The sequence below is a fragment of the Syngnathus typhle genome, linkage group LG9, assembly GCF_033458585.1.
Source record: "Syngnathus typhle isolate RoL2023-S1 ecotype Sweden linkage group LG9, RoL_Styp_1.0, whole genome shotgun sequence".
Lineage (NCBI taxonomy): Eukaryota > Metazoa > Chordata > Actinopteri > Syngnathiformes > Syngnathidae > Syngnathus > Syngnathus typhle.
The window spans coordinates 3,255,061-3,262,796 of record NC_083746.1 but is presented as its reverse complement, the minus strand read 5'-3'; the positions used below and the strand labels follow the sequence as shown (position 1 = coordinate 3,262,796).

The 7,736-nt window shown below is 44.4% G+C and overlaps 1 long non-coding RNA gene and 12 other non-coding genes across 13 annotated transcripts; all 13 read left to right on the top strand.

Annotated features, from left to right (window-relative positions):
• Nucleotides 1-2,597: 2,597 nt before the first annotated feature.
• On the top strand, nt 2,598-3,254 carry LOC133160256 (uncharacterized). The gene is made up of 3 exons (XR_009715848.1): nt 2,598-2,655; nt 2,948-3,030; nt 3,093-3,254. It is a non-coding gene; the product is annotated as an uncharacterized LOC133160256 (long non-coding RNA).
• A 392-nt stretch (nt 3,255-3,646) lies between these two features.
• Nucleotides 3,647-3,719, top strand: trnat-agu (transfer RNA threonine (anticodon AGU)). The gene has a single exon. It is a non-coding gene; the product is annotated as a tRNA-Thr (tRNA).
• A 149-nt stretch (nt 3,720-3,868) lies between these two features.
• On the top strand, nt 3,869-3,941 carry trnat-agu (transfer RNA threonine (anticodon AGU)). The gene has a single exon. It is a non-coding gene; the product is annotated as a tRNA-Thr (tRNA).
• A 256-nt stretch (nt 3,942-4,197) lies between these two features.
• Nucleotides 4,198-4,270, top strand: trnat-agu (transfer RNA threonine (anticodon AGU)). The gene has a single exon. It is a non-coding gene; the product is annotated as a tRNA-Thr (tRNA).
• Nucleotides 4,271-4,529: 259 nt separating this feature from the next.
• trnat-agu (transfer RNA threonine (anticodon AGU)) lies at nt 4,530-4,602 on the top strand. Its single transcript has one exon. It is a non-coding gene; the product is annotated as a tRNA-Thr (tRNA).
• A 344-nt stretch (nt 4,603-4,946) lies between these two features.
• On the top strand, nt 4,947-5,019 carry trnat-ugu (transfer RNA threonine (anticodon UGU)). Its single transcript has one exon. It is a non-coding gene; the product is annotated as a tRNA-Thr (tRNA).
• A 258-nt stretch (nt 5,020-5,277) lies between these two features.
• On the top strand, nt 5,278-5,350 carry trnat-agu (transfer RNA threonine (anticodon AGU)). The gene has a single exon. It is a non-coding gene; the product is annotated as a tRNA-Thr (tRNA).
• A 341-nt stretch (nt 5,351-5,691) lies between these two features.
• On the top strand, nt 5,692-5,764 carry trnat-agu (transfer RNA threonine (anticodon AGU)). Its single transcript has one exon. It is a non-coding gene; the product is annotated as a tRNA-Thr (tRNA).
• A 260-nt stretch (nt 5,765-6,024) lies between these two features.
• Nucleotides 6,025-6,097, top strand: trnat-ugu (transfer RNA threonine (anticodon UGU)). The gene has a single exon. It is a non-coding gene; the product is annotated as a tRNA-Thr (tRNA).
• Nucleotides 6,098-6,354: 257 nt separating this feature from the next.
• trnat-agu (transfer RNA threonine (anticodon AGU)) lies at nt 6,355-6,427 on the top strand. The gene has a single exon. It is a non-coding gene; the product is annotated as a tRNA-Thr (tRNA).
• A 262-nt stretch (nt 6,428-6,689) lies between these two features.
• On the top strand, nt 6,690-6,762 carry trnat-ugu (transfer RNA threonine (anticodon UGU)). Its single transcript has one exon. It is a non-coding gene; the product is annotated as a tRNA-Thr (tRNA).
• A 264-nt stretch (nt 6,763-7,026) lies between these two features.
• On the top strand, nt 7,027-7,099 carry trnat-agu (transfer RNA threonine (anticodon AGU)). The gene has a single exon. It is a non-coding gene; the product is annotated as a tRNA-Thr (tRNA).
• A 264-nt stretch (nt 7,100-7,363) lies between these two features.
• Nucleotides 7,364-7,436, top strand: trnat-agu (transfer RNA threonine (anticodon AGU)). The gene has a single exon. It is a non-coding gene; the product is annotated as a tRNA-Thr (tRNA).
• Nucleotides 7,437-7,736: the final 300 nt, after the last annotated feature.

Sequence of the window (7,736 nt, the reverse complement as noted above, 5' to 3'; positions counted from 1 at the left end):
GTAAATTTCTATTTTTTAGCAGGATGGCACAAAATGTTGATGCTGGATGACCCACAGCAGGCAAATAAAAGAATAATAAGCAAAAAAAAAAAAAAAAACTGAATAGTGTGAAAAATAGCTCCTTGATGTGATACCATTGCTGTCAACACTAGGGGTCTCTAAAGTTTTGTTAAATGGAGGAAAAAAAACAGGGAATTTCTTTTGTCAAGTAGCTCCCAAGAAGTCCTGCTTTAAACACAACTGGGTGCTTTTGCAGGTGCATCCCCCTTGGATTACACTCGGTATGAATTTAGCCATTCCAAATGACGTATTTTATCTCTTAGCGGTGCTAAGTCGAGGGGTTTTCTGTGTCGCGACGAGTTTGATTTATACCACGCAGATGTGCTGGGCCGTTGGGATGACTCAACAACTGTAAAACAAATAAGTGCGCTGAGGGAGCATGCCAGCATAGCTCCAACAGATGACAAAGTGCCTTTTCGTTTAGGAACCTCGTAAAAGGCAGATCACGATGAACACGGATGGATGAGTCCCCACACAACATCGTTGCCAATGATCGACCTTGCTATTTGGACATAACTTTTGGGATTTTTATTTCTAAGCTTTCAAACTGGAATCCAAAAGAACTTTAATGGTCACATATAAGGAAGAAGTTACAAAATGTCATTTCTATTTGAGGGATCTTCATAATTTCCTTGGCAATTGTTGCATTACTTGACCTTTCTGGAGGTTAACTTTGACCTAGTTAACTTTATATTCTGCATGTTTACTTTAGTTAATGTCAGAAAAGGTTATGTTACATTACTTTTCTTTGAAATATTTGTTTACTTCACCTCACATGACTTTGCAGTGTCTTAGTTTATATTATTCTGTCTTTATCTTAGTATACATAACTTTCAACAAAATGGAAAGTTTGACGATATTAACTTCCTGTTTGTGGCATATTGATATATGGGAGGGGGGAAGACTTTTCAAGATGGGTGGTGACCATGGCGGCCATTTTGAAGTCCACCATTTCGGCCCTAATTTTTTTTTTTCAATGGAATGGGAGCGTCATGCGACACGTTAAAATGATTGCTTGTAGGGAATTTCCCCCCCCCCCCAAAAAACCCCTAACGGTCTGCTTGGTTTCAACCTAACTTTATTCTGTTTGCCGATTTCTAATCAGTCTGGCGATCGGACCAGAGTGTCTCTTGCCCAAATTCAGCTGGGGTAGACTCCAGCTCTCCAGCGACCCTAATGAAGACAAGTGCTGTAAAAAATGTATGGCTGCAGTGTTCCAGGATAATACTGAAGGAACAAAACAACAACCTTCGATTCCTGGTTATTAAGATGACGACGATTTGCCGCGTAAGCGGAATCGTCTACATTTCTCTGCGATTTTCCACTCATTTTCGAAGTAGTCTGCAGCAACAGGCCAAAGAGAAAATTTGGATCGTTCACCTATCCCAGGAGCATTGCGCCAAAAATTAGCTGCTTCCAAGTGGAATTCCCACATAGGCCAATGGAAAAAACCGTCACGGAGCTTTGATTCCTCCAAAAGTAGGCGCAAAATGAAAGTTGAGTGGAGCGCAATCACGGGAATAATGTTGCGAATAAACGGCTAGAATTCGAAGGGGGCTAGAAAGTGCTGACGCTTGACGAGATGCCGCAGCTAAAGCAACAATGACTTTGTTTGAGGGTTCCAATCATATCGGGTGCTGGCGACATGGCCTTTTTGGATTGCTTGGCATGGTGCTTTCCAGGAATCAAGCGAACAACCACATTTCACAACGTAACTTCATCAACATCTGCAGACGCACAACTATGCAAACGTGATGCCCTGCAGGAGGTTGTTTTCATTCCTTTTCCTTTTTTCCCCCTCTTTTTTGGTTGGCTGACATAAGTGAGCATTAAAACATTACCCTGAGGTTTCTTTGGGCGCTTTTTCATTTTTGGATATTCCAAAACAAGTCGGGGCCACAAAAAGAAGCGTGTTTTGATACAGACATATTTGAACTAAAAGATATGGGTACCTAAAAAAATTGCCTGAGAGGTTAATGAACGTTTGATGATAAATGACTGAAAGTCACCACAATTTGCTTTCTTTGCCATTTTTTGGCTCCCTCAAGCGACTTCAACTTATTTCTCTCAAAATTTGTGGTTTCTTCAAATGTGCAATGTGCTTTTTGAAACAAGGTGCCGACACAGAACACGTGATACCTTCCAGGAGGTCGTAATGGTTTGGTTTTCATCAAGGAGGCTGACATCGAAGTACAGAGCTTCTCTTGGTAATCAAGGTTCAATGCGGAGCAGATTCTTTGGCAGCAGCTCAGAACAAATGGTGATTTTTCAGCAAGCATCAGGAATATCTTTGGCCCCGTGGCTGATTGTTGTCATGTTCCACAATCTCCCAGCACGGAACGACGCGAGGGTCAGTGTGAACAGTCAAGAAAACAAACACTGATAAACTAACATTGTTGTACTCCCTTCTGCGGGCCATTCCTTCTCAAGAAGCTCATGGAGTGATGTCATGGCCAAAATGGTTTCTTCTGCAATGTGAGCAGTTGCATAATCGTCTGCATGGCTTAGGCGGGTGGGTAATAAGAACAGTGGTCAGGGTCTCAGAGGATCTCAGACTAACCTGACTGGAAGTCCGGTTTTCTCTTACAGTTACAAGTAAGTTTTCTACTCAAGACCTGGCTTCATTCATCTCATACAAACATATAAAAATAAACTGTCTTTGATTTTCTTGGTGAATCATCTATGAAAAAAAAGTGTTCCATTTCCCACTTTGATATAAAGCAGATTCCTTCCAAGATTACAAAAGCCAAAAGGATGGGAAGAATTCCATTTGACCACTTTTCTAAAGAAAACTGACTGCTGGATGGAGCGCCTTTGTTGGTTGGGTTTGGATAGCAGTCGTGTTTGAGACGCAGACGTACTAATTCAAATTTCCCATTGTTTTCAGCCGTATATTTGATTTGGAGGGACGTGGCACAGGCTCGCCGGATGAGATGTGACCTCATAAGCCTCACGGAGCCTGAAATGAGAGTGAGTCCATTTTTCATTCATTTGTTTGGATGTCATTTCAAACTGCGTGATGTTTCATTCAGAGCCAAGAGGCTGACGTTCAGCAGTCGCACCAAGCATCCGCCGAACGTGCTGGACTGGGAGGCAGCGTGCGGCAGGCGACTATTTCAGTAGACGATATGGGAATCCGGGAAGACATCTGTCTGAGGGGAACTCAATGAGCTTGCTAAGGTGTAAAGTTTTAAAGCTGGACAATTTCCACTGCTCAGTGACCAGTGTCATGAAACTGAAAATACTAATAAATGTTTGAGAGTAACGGTACAGCCAAGACTTTTTGTGGTGTTAGTGGTCTGGCTCACAACTGAGAGGTTCTGAGTTTGAATCTCGATCACACCTGCATGGAGTTTGAATGATCTGCCCGTGCTTGCGTGAGTCTTTTTTCTTTGTACACTTTGGCATTTTCCCTCCCAAAACATCCATGGTAAGTGCATTGAAGACTGAAATTGTTCCAAGTGTCAACACCAAATTAGGGTGAAATGGGCTCCAAGCCACTGTGATCAGCAAACATACTTTAAAAATTAGTAAATTTTGTTTTTGTTATGTTCTTCTAATAGATGACTGAACATTGCCCTAACCAGGCCTTGTAGCTCAATGGTTAGAGCACTGGTCTAGTAAACCAGGGGTTGTGAGTTCAATTCTCACTGAGGCCTGATAAGTCATTTGCTGGGTGAGCTGGATTATTAACATTTTAGGTTGAGACTCCCTAGATGTTCACCATAGTTCTGGTGACCAGCATTTGGAGCATTGTTCCTGCATGGGTTTTATCCCGGCACTCCCACTTTCCACGTTCACACTTGTAGGCCTTGTAGCTCAATGGTTAGAGCACTGGTCTAGTAAACCAGGGGTTGTGAGTTCAATTCTCACCATGGCCTGATAAATCAATTGATGTGGAGCTAGATTATTAATGGCCGAGGTTGAAACTCTGTCGATGTTCACCATGGTTCTGGTGACCAGCATTTGTAGAGAGATAATAATTCCTTTTATTCTAGGCAGCAAGGTGGTGCACTGGTTAGCACGTTCGCCTCACAGTTCAGAGGGTGCGTGTTTGATTCCACCTTCGGTCCTGCCATTCTCCGTACCTGTGTGGGTTTTCTCCAGCCACTGCCACTTTCTACCACAATACATGTAGGCCTTGTAGCTCAATGGTTAGAGTACTGGTCTAGTAAACCAGGGGTTGTGAGTTCAATTCTCACCAAGGCCTGATACTTTATTTGCTGTGTGAGCTGGATTATTAATAGCTGAGGTTGAAACTCTGAAGATGTTCACCATGGTTCTGGTGACCAGCATTTGTGGAGAGAGTTAGTAATTGCTTTCAGTTTAGGTAGCAAGGTGGTGCACTGGTTAGCACGTTCGCCTCACAGTTCAGAGGGTGCGTGTTTGATTCCACCTTCGGTCCTGCCATTCTCCGTACCTGTGTGGGTTTTCTCCAGCCACTGCCACTTTCTACCACAATACATGTAGGCCTTGTAGCTCAATGGTTAGAGTACTGGTCTAGTAAACCAGGGGTTGTGAGTTCAATTCTCACCAAGGCCTGATACATCATTTGCTGCCTGAGCTGGATTATTAATAGCTGAGGTTGAAACTCTTTAGATGTTCACTATGGTTCTGATGACCAGCATTTGTATAGAGGATGCGTGTTTGATTCCACCTTTGGTCCTGCCAGTGTTTCTCCGTGCCTGTGTGGGTTTTATCCAGGCACTCCCACTTTCCACAAATCTACATGTAGGCCTTGTAGCTCAATGGTTAGAGCACTGGTCTTGTAAACCAGGGATTGTGAGTTCAGAGGGTGCGTGTTTGATTCCACCTTCAGTCCTGCCATTCTCCGTACCTGTGTGGGTTTTCTCCAACCACTGCCACTTTCTACTAAAAGACATGTAGGCCTTGTAGCTCAATGGTTAGAGTACTGGTCTTGTAAACCACGGGTTGTGAGTTCAATTCTCACCAAGGCCTGATAAATCAATTGTTGTGGAGCTAGATTATTAATGGCCGAGGTTGAAACTCTGTCGATGTTCACCATGGTTCTGGTGACCAGCATTTGTGGAGAGAGTTAATAATTCCTTTTATTTTAGGCAGCAAGGTGGTGCACTGGTTAGCACGTTCGCCTCACAGTTCAGAGGGTGCGTGTTTGATTCCACCTTCGGTCCTGCCATTCTCCGTACCTGTGTGGGTTTTCTCCAGCCACTGCGACTTTCTACCACACTACATGTAGGCCTTGTAGCTCAATGGTTAGAGTACTGGTCTAGTAAACCAGGGGTTGTGAGTTCAATTCTCACCAAGGCCTGATACATCATTTGCTGCCTGAGCTGGATTATTAATAGCTGAGGTTGAAACTCTTTAGATGTTCACTACGGTTCTGATGACCAGCATTTGTATAGAGGTGTGTTTGATTCCACCTTTGGTCCTGCCAGTGTTTCGCCGTGCCTGTGTGGGTTTTATCCAGGCACTCCCACTTTCCACAAATCTACATGTAGGCCTTATAGCTCAATGGTTAGAGCACTGGTCTTGTAAACCAGGGGTTGTGAGTTCAGAGGGTGCGTGTTTGATTCCACCTTCGGTCCTGCCATTCTCCGTACCTGTGTGGGTTTTCTCCAGCCACTGCCACTTTCTACCACAATACAAATAGGCCTTGTAGCTCAATGGTTAGAGTACTGGTCTAGTAAACCAGGGGTTGTGAGTTCAATTCTCACCGAGGCCTGATACTTTATTTGCTGTGTGAGCTGGATTATTAATAGCTGAGGTTGAAACTCTGAAGATGTTCACCATGGTTCTGGTGACTAGCATTTGTGGAGAGAGTTAGTAATTGCTTTTAGTTTAGGCAGCAAGGTGGTGCACTGGTTAGCACGTTCGCCTCACAGTTCAGAGGGTGCGTGTTTGAGTCCACCTTCGGTCCGGCAAGGCGCTTGTGCTTGCGTGGGTTTTATCCAGGCACTCCCACTTTCCAGAAATCTACATGTAGGCCTTGTAGCTCAATGGTTAGAGCACTGGTCTTGTAAACCAGGGGTTGTGAGTTCAATTCTCACCATGGCCTGATACTTTATTTGTTGTGTGAGCTGGATTATTAATAGCTGAGGTTGAAACTGAAGATGTTCACCATGGTTCTGGTGACTAGCATTTGTGGAGAGAGTTAGTAATTGCTTTTAGTTTAGGCAGCAAGGTGGTGCACTGGTTAGCACGTTCGCCTCACAGTTCAGAGGGTGCGTGTTTGATTCCACCTTCGGTCCTGCCATTCTCCGTACCTGTGTGGGTTTTCTCCAGCCACTGCCACTTTCTACCACAATACATGTAGGCCTTGTAGCTCAATGGTTAGAGTACTGGTCTAGTAAACCAGGGGTTGTGAGTTCAATTCTCACCAAGGCCTGATACTTTATTTGCTGTGTGAGCTGGATTATTAATAGCTGAGGTTGAAACTCTGAAGATGTTCACCATGGTTCTGGTGACCAGCATTTGTGGAGAGAGTTAGTAATTGCTTTTAGTTTAGGTAGCAAGGTGGTGCACTGGTTAGCACGTTCGCCTCACAGTTCAGAGGGTGCGTGTTTGAGTCCACCTTCAGTCCGGCAAGTCGTTTCTGTGCTTGCGTGGGTTTTATCCAGGCACTCCCACTTTTCAGAAATCTACATGTAGGCCTTGTAGCTCAATGGTTAGAGCACTGGTCTTGTAAACCAGGGGTTGTGAGTTCAATTCTCACTGAGGCCTGATACTTTATTTGTTGTGTGAGCTGGATTATTAATAGCTGAGGTTGAAACTCTGAAGATGTTCACCATGGTTCTGGTGACTAGCATTTGTGGAGAGAGTTAGTAATTGCTTTTAGTTTAGGCAGCAAGGTGGTGCACTGGTTAGCACGTTCGCCTCACAGTTCAGAGGGTGCGTGTTTGAGTCCACCTTGGGTCCGGCAAGTCGTTTCTCCGTGCTTGCGTGGGTTTTATCCCGGCACTCCCACTTCCCACAATTATACTTGTAGGCCTTGTAGCTCAATGGTTAGAGCACTTGTCTAGTAAACCAGGTGTTGTGAGTTCAATTCTCACCGAGGCCTGATGAATCATTTGCTGTGTGAGCTGGATTATTAATAGCTGAGGTTGAAACTCTGTAGATGTTCACCATGGTTCTGGTGACGAGCATTTGTGGAGAGAGTTAATAATTGCTTTTATTTTAGGCATCAAGGTGATGCACTGGTTAGCACGTTCTCCTCAAAGGTCAGAGGGTGCGTGTTTGATTCCACCTTCGGTCCTGCCAGTGGTTTCTCCGTGCCTGCGTGGGTTTTATCCGGGCACTCCCACTTTCCACAAGAACACATGTAGGCCTTGTAGCTCAATGGTTAGAGCACTGGTCTAGTAAACCAGGGGTTGTGAGTTCAATTCTCACCGAGGCCTGATAAATAATTTACTGTGTGAGCTGGATTATTAATAGCTGAGGTTGAAACTCTGTTGATGTTCACCATGGTTCTGGTGACCAGCATTTGTGGAGAGAGTTAATAATTCCTTTTATTTTAGGCAGCAAGGTGGTGCACTGGTTAGCACGTCTCCCTCAAAGGTCAAAGGGTGTGTGTTTGATTCCACCTTCGGTCCTGCCAGTTTCTCCGTACCTGTGTGAGTTTTCTCCAGCCACTGCCACTTTCTACTAAAATACGAGTAGGCCTTCTAGCTCAATGGTTAGAGTACTGGTCTAGTAAA